Source organism: Momordica charantia, unplaced genomic scaffold, assembly GCF_013281855.1.
Source record: "Momordica charantia cultivar OHB3-1 unplaced genomic scaffold, Mcharantia_2.0 BLBB01000023.1, whole genome shotgun sequence".
NCBI classification, from domain to species: Eukaryota; Viridiplantae; Streptophyta; class Magnoliopsida; order Cucurbitales; family Cucurbitaceae; genus Momordica; species Momordica charantia.
In genome coordinates, this window is record NW_028275179.1 from 15,029 (window position 1) to 28,277 (window position 13,249).

General features: G+C 38.6%; 2 non-coding genes across 2 annotated transcripts; both read right to left on the bottom strand.

Moving 5' to 3' along the window:
* Window positions 1–3,774: 3,774 nt before the first annotated feature.
* Window positions 3,775–3,881, bottom strand: LOC148207932 (small nucleolar RNA R71). Its single transcript, XR_015787569.1, has one exon. It is a non-coding gene; the product is annotated as a small nucleolar RNA R71 (small nucleolar RNA).
* Window positions 3,882–12,697: 8,816 nt separating this feature from the next.
* Window positions 12,698–12,804, bottom strand: LOC148207933 (small nucleolar RNA R71). The gene has a single exon (XR_015787570.1). It is a non-coding gene; the product is annotated as a small nucleolar RNA R71 (small nucleolar RNA).
* Window positions 12,805–13,249: the final 445 nt, after the last annotated feature.

Consider the following 13,249-nt stretch of genomic DNA (forward strand, 5'->3'; position numbering starts at 1 on the left):
GAGATACGTGTATTGAAGCTACACTGTCAATTACCCATACTCTGATGACTGGTGTCTTAATTTTGTTTTACTCTTAACATAAACAAGGGTATCATAAAAAACTATAGGTTTGCATTTGCCTCAAGCTTTTTTAGATTCTCTTTCAACTTTTTACCATTTCTCTTGATGTGGCCCTTCTTATATTAGTACTAAAAACATTTGATGTCTCTATTCACATAAATCCTACTATTTCTCTGCTATCTATCATTAGACTCCACATTTTATTTACCTTTTTTTTTTTTTTGAAAATATAGCCTATATGGAGCCTGAATTAGAAATGGATTATTTTCCACCTTCCTTGCAAATTTCTAAAGTAATTGCCACATCACAAATTTCATACTTTTGTCTCCTAACAAATTAGACACGTGTGTCTTCATCATTTTCCAACTTTCAGCTAAAGAAGCAAGTAATAAAATATTATTTACGTCATCACTACAAGTAATCTTAACGGAAGTTAACCGGTTGATTAAATTAATAACTTAATTAATATAAGAATTCATAGAAGCATTCACATCCAAATTTTAAAGAATATTCTAACTTGACATACTTTATTACTAGCATATAGGATTATTCATACCTATTTGTCATACATTCATCAAATTTACCGTAGTTGTCTCATTTGCCACGAGACTAGCCACATTCATTCATAAACAAACAAAGTCTGATAATAGACAACTATATGTTCATCAATTGCTTCCTAATCTTCGTCACTGATCCCTAGTTAGTTGTTCCTTCAAAGCTTTATGCATCTTTTTGCATGTTAAGAGTTTTTATGAATCTTTTTGTATGTTAAGTAATCCTTAAGATGCATCTTACAATATCCAAAATTAGCTCCTATTGAACCTGGTAATTCCTTCAAAACTTGACTCATGACTCTGGAACTAAACACTCTGATCCTGTTAGAGTATATATATTAGTATATTTGTCATATATCTAGGATTAGGCAAATCTTGTATATTTGTCTATATATATAGACTTTAGTAATAAGAATAATTTAATTTAGTTCTCTCAAACCTTAGTTTCTACATAGTATCAGAGCTTTAGGTTTCCTCTAAAATTTTTGTGCCCATTAGAGTTTTGTACCCATTAGGGTTTGAAGTTTGGAACACTTTTTTGTAAGTGTTCATTGTACCCAACCTATTCCAGTAATGCTGCCGCCGCTGCTGCTGCTCGATTCTACCGTTGTTGCTCGATTTTGCTGCCACCGCCACCGTCGCTCGCTTCCACCGCCGATGACGCTGCCCTATTCATGGGTTTCCATTTGCTATTTGTGGGTTTGTTCGTGATTTCTAAATCGGGGTGTCTGTCTCACTGTCGTTCACACTTCCGTCGCCGTCGGTTGGTGCCTGTTGCCGTTTGACGTGCTGCCTGATTACGCTTGTTTACATGCGTAAAAAGAAGGTTTTAGATGCTGTTTTTACTATGTTTCAGCTTTGTTTCGGACTTTTTCTCGATCGTTTGAGTTCCAATTCATGCAAAATTCATATACTATGGTTTGTGGATGGCTTATGTTGTATTTATGACATTTTAGGACCATTTGGGAGTGCAAATTAATCAAAAGAAGCGAAAAGACGGAAAAACTTACCATGGAGGCGCCAGGCGCCTGGGAAGCCTGCAGAAAACAGTGTTTCTTCCAACTTTGCCCTTAATGAAACGCGTCTTCCAATGCGTTTTGGTGGTTCCAACCGATGCATACGTGTAGAAGAAGTGTTCCACTATCAGTTTGAGCACGATTTGGTCAGTCAAAAGAGTTGGAAATGGGTGATTCACCACCGTTTTAGGACCTACCTAACCAATTCTGCACAGCTATAAATTCCAGCAACTTCTCCACCAAATTCATCAAGCCTTGCTTCCTTCTCTTGATCATTTTTAGTGTTTCTTTGTTGCTTTCTAAGTACTTTTGAGTTGCTTTCATTAGTTGCTTTTGGTTTTTAAATCCCGAGCACTTTACATTCTTTTATTGAGCTTTGTTTTGTTTCCATTTGTACTTAGTCATTTTCTACTTATTCAAATATATAAAAATCTAGCACTTTGCTTATCTTCTCTTTGCCTTTACTTATTTTTTAGTTAAGAGAGTTGTGTTTTTGGAGGAAAGAGCACGTGACACTCTCCCTTGCTTGAAAGAGAAGGGCGAAGCTCTCAATCCCGATAAAAACTCTCTGTTAGTTAACTTTTGTTTTTCACACATGCATTCCACATTCAACCGTTTTATTTGCTGTATTTTCTTCAATATGTCTTTCTAAATTCCCGTCTCTAGCCCGGTTATGGATAGTTAGCCTTTTATGTCTAAAAAGGGTTGCTAAGAAGTAGTGTTTTTTCTTTCCATTCATTGCTCAACATGTTTTCCCAAAAAGTTAGGATTTAGAGAAGGCCACTGTAAGTCTTAACAAGTCAATACTGAAAAGGTTGCTTATTTGCATTGTTGAGTGGTTAAACCGAGGAGAGGAGCGCCTTAGGCATAAGGGTTCCGCTTAAGTAGCCTAGACATAGGACCTTAACCCGAGGTTGCGACTATTTCCATCCTAAAACTAAGATATATCTCATAATAGACATATTAGGGAATGTCTTAGGACTTTGAACTTGCTTAGACATAAGTAAAGTGAAAAGCGTAGTCGTTAGTTTCTAAAGTAAAATGCATATTATCCTTAGCGTGTCCTTGATTCTTTGTTGGCTAACTTGAAGTAAATCGGGCTAGGTTTTATCATTCTAAGTCCAAATCCCAAATCCAAACCATTATTTGTGACCACTTCCCATTTTACAAGAATCACTCATTCCAACATTCACTATTCTTTAAAACTTTAGAGTTTGGAAATTGTTTAGAAGTCCTTGAGGATCGATACTTGGATACTCCATCCATTTTATATTACTCTGACAGGTGTGCGCTTGCATCTATATAATTGTTACCACGCTTAGTGCGTGCGTTCAGCATAAACATCCCAGTCAAGTTTTTGGCGCCGTTGCCGGGGACTTAGTTTTAAAATTATTTTCAAATTCTTTTAGTTTTTATTTTTGTGAATTGTTGTTGGGTGTAATTTCCATCCACCGTTTTTGTTCTATATTTTTGGTCATTTATCTCACAAGGGTAAGTTAAAGTGCATGAGCACAAGATCTTTTCTTCTACCCCTTGACCCTGAGATTGAGCGGACCCTTCGAAAAACTCGAAAGGAGCAAAGACTTCGAAAACAACTAGAAAAGCAAAAAGAGAGAGGAGGTGAAATCAGTCCTGAAAGTGAGGTAGAGAGTACGAGCACATCAATGGCAGATATTCCACCTCGTGATCCGGTTGATCCACCTGCTGTTAACGGTAATATGAGGGATCATGCAAGAAATGATGAATTCAACCATATCCAGATGGCGGACAACAGAGACGTGGCAATGCGAGAATATGCCGCCACGGCTTTTCAGAACTTTGATTCAGGGATAGTCAACCCTATTCCAGCCCACGCAAACTTTGAGCTTAAACCAATGATGTTCCAAATGTTGCAGACAATTGGACATTTTGGAGGGCAGGAACATGAGGATCCACATGATCATCTGAAATCATTCATTCAAATTGCAAATGCATTTCGATTACCTGGTATAACAGACGATGCTCTGAGACTAACACTTTTTCCATTTTCTTTGAAGGACCAAGCTAGAGCATGGCTCAATGCATTTCCACCGGGATCCATCACCACATGGGGGTCGTTAGTGGAGAAGTTCTTAACAAAATTCTTTCCACCTACTCGCCACGCTGATATCAGAGAGGAGATCATCTCCTTTAGACAATATGATCGTGAACCTGTTCACGAGGCGTGGGAGAGATTTAAAGAACTAATCAGGAAATGTCCGAACCATGGCTTACCGGCATGCATCCAGATAGAACATTTCTTTAGAGGTTTAGATCATCCTACTAAGATGATGCTAAACAATGCTGCCAACGGAGCCTTTACAAAGAAGACATTCAACGAGATAGTTGACATCCTAAATGACTTAGCTTCACATAACGAACTATGGTGTTCGCAAAGATCTAGGGCAGCACCAAAGAAGCAAGATCCAGCTGGAGTTTTGGCTCTGGACATTGCGACCTCGATGCAAAAGAGATGGTTACAATGAACCAGAGGCTGAAAGAGATGGCATTGGGAATAAAAAATCCATTAGCCACGCCGATACAACCTGTGCAGTCGGATTATTGCACTCCTGCCCCTGTTTGCCAAGTCAACGATCTCATTTGTTCATTTTGCAGTGAAAACCATATCTATGATAATTGTCCACATAACCCTGCTTCTGTTTTTTATGTAGGACATGGGAACAATAGGAACTTTAACCCATATTCGAACACCTACAACCCAGGTTGGAGGCACCACCCTAATTTCTCATGGGGAGGACAAGGAGGTTCGAGCGGTTTTAATCAAGGGCAGAGCCAACAGAACAAGCAGCCCTATGTTCCACCTACACAGCAATACATCCCACCACCGCAACAGCAGTATAATCAGAGAACACAGACTCCACCAGTTCAAAATAACAACTCAAATCTTGAGAATATGATGAAGGAGTACATGGCCCGAACCGACGCAGTGATACAATCCCAAGCGGCATCAATGAGGAATTTCGAGACCCAATTGGGACAGCTCGCCAATGAATTGAAGAATAGACCACAAGGTTCTTTTCCAGGCCATACTGAATTACCAAAACGAGAAGGGAAAGAACAGTGCAAAGCTGTCACCCTCAGGAGTGGACTGGCATATGATGGACCAACAATGCCAACAACAGATGTACAGATTCCGTCCACTGAACCAATTGTAAAGATACCAGAAAATCCAACAACACCAGAAAAAGAAAATATTAGAAAAGGTAATGAGGACACCCCGAGTGTTCCTCCACAGGTACAGCCTTCTTTTACCCCTACTCCCCCGTTTCCACAAAGATTAGTAAAGAAAAATAATGATTCCCAGTTTAGAAAATTTTTAGATATTTTAAAACAACTGCATATAAATATACCATTAGTAGATGCTCTAGAACAGATGCCAAATTATGCTAAGTTTTTGAAAGATATAGTTTCTAGGAAGAAAAAAATAGGAGAGCATGAACTGGTAGCCATGACAAAATGTAGTAGTGAAGCTGTAGGCAGCCCGCTACCCATGAAATGTAATGATCCTGGCAGTTTTACCATTCCATGTTCCATAGGAGGAAAAAACTTAGGTAGGGCATTATGTGATCTAGGCGCTAGCATTAATCTTATGCCATTATCAGTTTTCAAATCTTTAGGCATAGGAGAAGCTAGACCTACTACGGTTACCCTCCAACTAGCAGATAGATCTATCATAAGACCTGAGGGAAAGATAGAAGATGTTTTAGTCCAGGTGGACAAATTCATTTTCCCTGCGGACTTTATCATTCTAGATTGCGAGGCGGACTTAGACGTTCCCATTATTTTGGGAAGACCATTTCTAGCCACTGGGGATACAGTTTTTAATGTAAGGAAGGGAGAAATTACAATGAGGGTAAATAATGAAGAAGTTAAATTTAACGTTCTAGATGCCATGAAATTACCAGGAGACTTTGAAGAGTGCTCTGCTATAAATAGCTTGAATCCTATTATGTTTGATGAGTTTTATGACTCGTTAGTTACAGAGATTGAAGAAGAGCTTGATAAGATAGCAGAAGGACCAGAAGATGTGGCTAGTCCTATTGAAAAAATACAAAAAGAAGAATGCAAGTCGTTACTTCCGTCCATAGTGGAACCACCCACGTTGGAGCAGAAGCCATTGCCGTCGCATTTGAAATATGCGTATCTAGGGGATAACGACACTTTACCTGTTATTATAGCTTCCAATTTATCACCTACTCATGAATATTCTTTATTGCAGATTTTGGAGAAGCACAAAAAGGCCATTGGATGGACGATAGCAGATATCCGAGGGATAAGCCCGGCCTTTTGCATGCACAAAATTCTATTGGAAGAAGATGCTAAGAACTCTATTGAGAGTCAAAGGCGGTTGAACCCGAAGATGAAAGAGGTTGTAAGGAAAGAAATTCTTAAATGGCTTGACGCCGGTGTTATATACCCAATATCCGACAGCAGCTGGGTAAGCCCAATACAGTGTGTACCAAAGAAAGGGGGTATAACCGTGGTGGCCAACGAGGAGAATGAGCTCATCTCAACCCGAACTGTGAGCGGGTGGAGAGTTTGCATTGACTATCGCAAACTCAACAAGGTAACAAAGAAAGACCATTTTCCTCTCCCGTTTATTGACCAGATGCTCGACCGTCTGGCAGGTAAGGATTTCTATTGTTTTTTAGATGGATATTCGGGTTATAATCAAATTACTATTGCTCCAGAAGACCAAGAGAAGACAACATTTACGTGTCCGTATGGTACGTTCGCTTTTAGGCGAATGCCCTTTGGACTATGCAATGCACCCGCGACTTTTCAGAGGTGTATGATGGCCATCTTCTCTGACATGGTAGAAAATATTCTAGAAGTTTTTATGGATGACTTTTCTGTTTTTGGAAATTCTTTCGACGCTTGTTTAGTTAATTTGGAGAGAGTATTGGAGAGATGTGAACAAACAAACCTAGTCCTAAATTGGGAGAAGTGTCATTTCATGGTACAAGAGGGTATTGTTTTGGGTCACAAAATTTCCAAGCAAGGAATAGAGGTAGACCACGCTAAGATAGACATCATTTCAAAGCTACCTCCTCCTACAAATGTCAAAGGGATTAGAAGTTTTTTAGGGCATGGGGGATTTTACCGCCGCTTTATAAAAGACTTTGCTAAAATTTCTAAACCCTTGTGTCAATTGTTAGAACATGATAGACCATTTGTTTTTTATGATGACTGTTTAAAATCATTTGAAATGTTGAAAGTTGCTCTAAGTTCAGCCCCTATAATTATCGAACCTAATTGGGATTTACCTTTTGAGCTCATGTGTGATGCCAGTGATTATGCAATAGGAGCTATGTTAGGACAACGTAAAAACAAGATCTTGCATCCTGTGTATTATGCTAGTACGACTCTGACCGGTGCACAACTCAATTACACTACTACTGAAAAGGAACTGTTAGCAGTTGTGTTCGCCTTTGATAAGTTTAGGTCTTACTTGATAGGCACAAAAGTCATTGTTTTTACTGACCATTCTGCTTTAAAATATTTATTTGCTAAAAAAGATGCTAAACCACGTTTGATACGGTGGATTTTGTTACTTCAAGAGTTTGATATTGAAGTTAGGGACAGGAAGGGTACTGAAAACCAAGTTGCTGATCACCTGTCTAGATTGGAATCCCCGCTCTGTGATGATGGAACTGTTATTCGTGAACAGTTTATTGACGAGCAACTCTTGCGAGTTGATTCAGTTCCGTGGTATGCCGATATAGCAAATTATTTGGTAAGTCGAATAGTTCCTTATGAGTTCAACAAGCAACAGGTAAAGAAATTTTTAAATGAAGTTCGATGTTATCGTTGGGATGAGCCTTTTTTATATAAGCTAGGACCTGACAATATCTTACGCAGGTGTGTCGCAGAAGAAGAGCACGAGGCGATATTAGACGCTTGTCATATGTCTCCATATGGAGGACATTTTGCAGGACACAAAACCGCAGCCAAAGTTTTGCAAAGTGGGTTCTTTTGGCCCACTCTGTTCAAAGATGCACATAAGTTTGCCCAGGTTTGTGACAAATGCCAACGGACAGGTAATATATCTAAACGCCACGAAATGCCTCAAACCCCGATCCTGGAGATTGAAATATTTGATGTGTGGGGTATAGATTTTATGGGTCCATTTCCATCTTCTAATGGTAAGCTTTATATCTTGTTAGCAGTAGATTATGTTTCGAAATGGATAGAAGCCATTGCAACTGCTACCAATGATTCCAAAGTTGTCATTCGTTTTCTGCAAAAGCACATTTTTACGCGTTATGGAACCCCGCGTTGTCTGATAATCGATGGGGGGGCTCATTTTGTGAATAGGTCTATGCAAAAGTTGCTGACTAAATACAATGTGCGTCATAGGGTTGCAACAGCATATCATCCTCAGTCGAATGGGTTAGCCGAAATATCTAATAGGGAGATAAAAAACATTTTAGAAAAAACTGTAAATCTTAACCGTAGGGATTGGTTTTTTAAGCTTGATGATTCACTTTGGGCATATAGGACAGCATTTAAGACTCCCCTCGACATGTCCCCCTATAGGCTAATCTTTGGAAAAGCATGTCATTTGCCTCTTGAGCTAGAATATAAAGCATTTTGGGCTACTAAGAAATTAAATTTTGATTTGTTGGCTGCAGGTGAAGCGAGGAAGTTACAATTGTTGGAATTAGAAGAACACAGACACTTTTCTTATGAGAATGCTAAGTTGTTTAAGGAAAAAACTAAACAGTGGCATGATAGGCGTATTCGGCCGAACAATCTTCAAGAAGGTGATCTGGTTCTGTTATTCAACTCTAGGTTGAAACTTTTCCCTGGAAAACTTAAGTCTAGATGGTCTGGTCCCTTTCAAATTTTTAAAGTCTACCCATATGGGGCAGTGGATGTAGTTGACTCTAAGGGAAATGTTTTTAAAGTAAATGGGCAGAGACTTAAGCCGTATTTTGGAGAACCAGTGGATAGAGGAAAAACCTCTATTCAACTTTCAGGTCAATAAATTTTTGCGAAAAATGTTTTTTCCTTCTTATCCGTTTTTGAAAGAACAAAAGTAAAGGAAGGAAGTCTTTGTATCTTGTATTTTCTCTTTGTTTCATTATAAAGTTTTTCTTATTAAGAGAATGTTTTTGAAAACGTTGAAAAAAAAAAGAAACAAAAAAGAAAGAAAAAAAAATGTTGAAAAAAAAAAAAAAAGAATTATGCAGGCGCCTGGCGCCTGCCCTGTTTTTCCAGCATTTCGAAAACTCTCAGGTTCAAGAAGTCGTGCAACATATCTACAACTTAAGGGCTTCATTGGATTTTGCGGTTTTACCTTCATGGCCTCCAGCGCTAGCTGCTATCCTTGGTCATCCATCTCCCAGCACTGACACTGATCCTAGTCCACAACCTCCGACTTCATGAAGGGGAGGTTCCTTCTTTGCTATTTTTTTTTTGTGTTTTCTTCTTTTGGTTAATGACGTAGTTTGCATATTCTAGCATTACTACGCATGTTTTTTTTTGTATTGATTATGTTTCGAGCTCAGTTGAAGCATGAATAAATTAGTATCGTTTATCTTATGATCACTTAAAGTATGCCTTCACTTAACCTTAGTTTAGCTTTTCACATGCCTATTTTGAAGCATCTGTGCTGTGCATGTGATTTCATGTCGATGATGATTATAAGAGATTGTTGAGTTTTCTGTTCTATGCCTGACTAAGCTTTGAGCTATTTCCTTTGTTTATGTGATAAACTCATTTTCTTTTATGTCTTTTTGATCTTTACAAACTTTAAGCTTTTTCTTTGCCCCTATATAGGAAGTCCTTGTCCTTTTTACTGTTAAGCCTTTTTCATCCGATGCAAAAGTCTTTTCCCAGTGAGGACACTGTCTCTCTTAAGTTTGGGGGGGACAGTCGTTGTGTCAGTCGTTGTTTCAGAAAGATAAGGTGTTATTTATATTTAAAAAATCATGCTATTTTCTTTTGAAAAAGAGTCAGTTGGAAAGAAAGAAAATGTGAAAAAGCACTTAGCTAAAAAAACAAAAACGAAAGAAAGAAAGAAAAAAAAAAAAAAAGTTGCAAAAGAGTAAAAAGAGTCTTGTTGAGAGAAAATAAGAGTGGGGAAAAGACTTGTGTTAGAAAGAAAAGAGTGGTAAAAACATTGAGAATTAAAGAAAATGTATTTATGATTCCCGAGTCCTACTGTAGACACCCATTTAGTTTTAGGTTGGGTGTTGACTTTGAAAATAGCAGTAAGGATGGTGATAAGTGACTTCGTGTTTCTCATTGTCGTCGTTTTATGACCTAGCTGTTAGTTTCAAAGTCTTTCTACGAGTAGCTGTGGTTGAAACCGATGTTAGTGTGTGGAAACCTCAGGGGCTAGTAGCCGGTCTTTCAGATGTAAAAGTCTTAGTGTAAGAAGGGAGTGTGCAGATTCCTTAGGGGTATTTGAAAACGTTTTCTGTTTTTGAAAGAGAAAAAAGATTTTGAAAGTAAAAGTTTTTATCATTTCAAACTTGGTTTATAGTGACTAAGTTTACAAAGGCAATAAATGGTAGGCTTTGACATCTTTTCCCTGAGACAATTTATGATTGAACATCTCGGTTGCTTTTGCTTTTCCTTGTCCATGTGTTAGAAAGCTGATTAAAGTTGCTAAGTTTTGCTTGAGGACAAGCAAAAAGTTAAGTTTGGGGGTGTGATTACGCTTGTTTACATGCGTAAAAAGAAGGTTTTAGATGCTGTTTTTACTATGTTTCAGCTTTGTTTCGGATTTTTCTCGATCGTTTGAGTTCCAATTCATGCAAAATTCATATACTATGGTTTGTGGATGGCTTATGTTGTATTTATGACATTTTAGGACCATTTGGGAGTGCAAATTAATCAAAAGAAGCAAAAAGACGGAAAAACTTACCATGGAGGCGCCAGGCGCCTGGGAAGCCTGCAGAAAACAGTGTTTCTTCCAACTTTGCCCTTAATGAAACGCGTCTTCCAATGCGTTTTGGTGGTTCCAACCGATGCATACGTGTAGAAGAAGTGTTCCACTATCAGTTTGAGCACGATTTGGTCAGTCAAAAGAGTTGGAAATGGGTGATTCACCACCGTTTTAGGACCTACCTAACCAATTCTGCACAGCTATAAATTCCAGCAACTTCTCCACCAAATTCATCAAGCCTTGCTTCCTTCTCTTGATCATTTTTAGTGTTTCTTTGTTGCTTTCTAAGTACTTTTGAGTTGCTTTCATTAGTTGCTTTTGGTTTTTAAATCCCGAGCACTTTACATTCTTTTATTGAGCTTTGTTTTGTTTCCATTTGTACTTAGTCATTTTCTACTTATTCAAATATATAAAAATCTAGCACTTTGCTTATCTTCTCTTTGCCTTTACTTATTTTTTAGTTAAGAGAGTTGTGTTTTTGGAGGAAAGAGCACGTGACACTCTCCCTTGCTTGAAAGAGAAGGGCGAAGCTCTCAATCCCGATAAAAACTCTCTGTTAGTTAACTTTTGTTTTTCACACATGCATTCCACATTCAACCGTTTTACTTGCTGTATTTTCTTCAATATGTCTTTCTAAATTCCCGTCTCTAGCCCGGTTATGGATAGTTAGCCTTTTATGTCTAAAAAGGGTTGCTAAGAAGTAGTGTTTTTTCTTTCCATTCATTGCTCAACATGTTTTCCCAAAAAGTTAGGATTTAGAGAAGGCCACTGTAAGTCTTAACAAGTCAATACTGAAAAGGTTGCTTATTTGCATTGTTGAGTGGTTAAACCGAGGAGAGGAGCGCCTTAGACATAAGGGTTCCGCTTAAGTAGCCTAGACATAGGACCTTAACCCGAGGTTGCGACTATTTCCATCCTAAAACTAAGATATATCTCATAATAGACATATTAGGGAATGTCTTAGGACTTTGAACTTGCTTAGACATAAGTAAAGTGAAAAGCGTAGTCGTTAGTTTCTAAAGTAAAATGCATATTATCCTTAGCATGTCCTTGATTCTTTGTTGGCTAACTTGAAGTAAATCGGGCTAGGTTTTATCATTCTAAGTCCAAATCCCAAATCCAAACCATTATTTGTGACCACTTCCCATTTTACAAGAATCACTCATTCCAACATTCACTATTCTTTAAAACTTTAGAGTTTGGAAATTGTTTAGAAGTCCTTGAGGATCGATACTTGGATACTCCATCCATTTTATATTACTCTGACAGGTGTGCGCTTGCATCTATATAATTGTTACCACGCTTAGTGCGTGCGTTCAGCATAAACATCCCAGTCAAGTTTTTGGCGCCGTTGCCGGGGACTTAGTTTTAAAATTATTTTCAAATTCTTTTAGTTTTTATTTTTGTGAATTGTTGTTGGGTGTAATTTCCATCCACCGTTTTTGTTCTATATTTTTGGTCATTTATCTCACAAGGGTAAGTTAAAGTGCATGAGCACAAGATCTTTTCTTCTACCCCTTGACCCTGAGATTGAGCGGACCCTTCGAAAAACTCGAAAGGAGCAAAGACTTCGAAAACAACTAGAAAAGCAAAAAGAGAGAGGAGGTGAAATCAGTCCTGAAAGTGAGGTAGAGAGTACGAGCACATCAATGGCAGATATTCCACCTCGTGATCCGGTTGATCCACCTGCTGTTAACGGTAATATGAGGGATCATGCAAGAAATGATGAATTCAACCATATCCAGATGGCGGACAACAGAGACGTGGCAATGCGAGAATATGCCGCCACGGCTTTTCAGAACTTTGATTCAGGGATAGTCAACCCTATTCCAGCCCACGCAAACTTTGAGCTTAAACCAATGATGTTCCAAATGTTGCAGACAATTGGACATTTTGGAGGGCAGGAACATGAGGATCCACATGATCATCTGAAATCATTCATTCAAATTGCAAATGCATTTCGATTACCTGGTATAACAGACGATGCTCTGAGACTAACACTTTTTCCATTTTCTTTGAAGGACCAAGCTAGAGCATGGCTCAATGCATTTCCACCGGGATCCATCACCACATGGGGGTCGTTAGTGGAGAAGTTCTTAACAAAATTCTTTCCACCTACTCGCCACGCTGATATCAGAGAGGAGATCATCTCCTTTAGACAATATGATCGTGAACCTGTTCACGAGGCGTGGGAGAGATTTAAAGAACTAATCAGGAAATGTCCGAACCATGGCTTACCGGCATGCATCCAGATAGAACATTTCTTTAGAGGTTTAGATCATCCTACTAAGATGATGCTAAACAATGCTGCCAACGGAGCCTTTACAAAGAAGACATTCAACGAGATAGTTGACATCCTAAATGACTTAGCTTCACATAACGAACTATGGTGTTCGCAAAGATCTAGGGCAGCACCAAAGAAGCAAGATCCAGCTGGAGTTTTGGCTCTGGACATTGCGACCTCGATGCAAAAAGAGATGGTTACAATGAACCAGAGGCTGAAAGAGATGGCATTGGGAATAAAAAATCCATTAGCCACGCCGATACAACCTGTGCAGTCGGATTATTGCACTCCTGCCCCTGTTTGCCAAGTCAACGATCTCATTTGTTCATTTTGCAGTGAAAACCATATCTATGATAATTGTCCACATAACCCTGCTTCTGTTTTTTATGTAGGACAT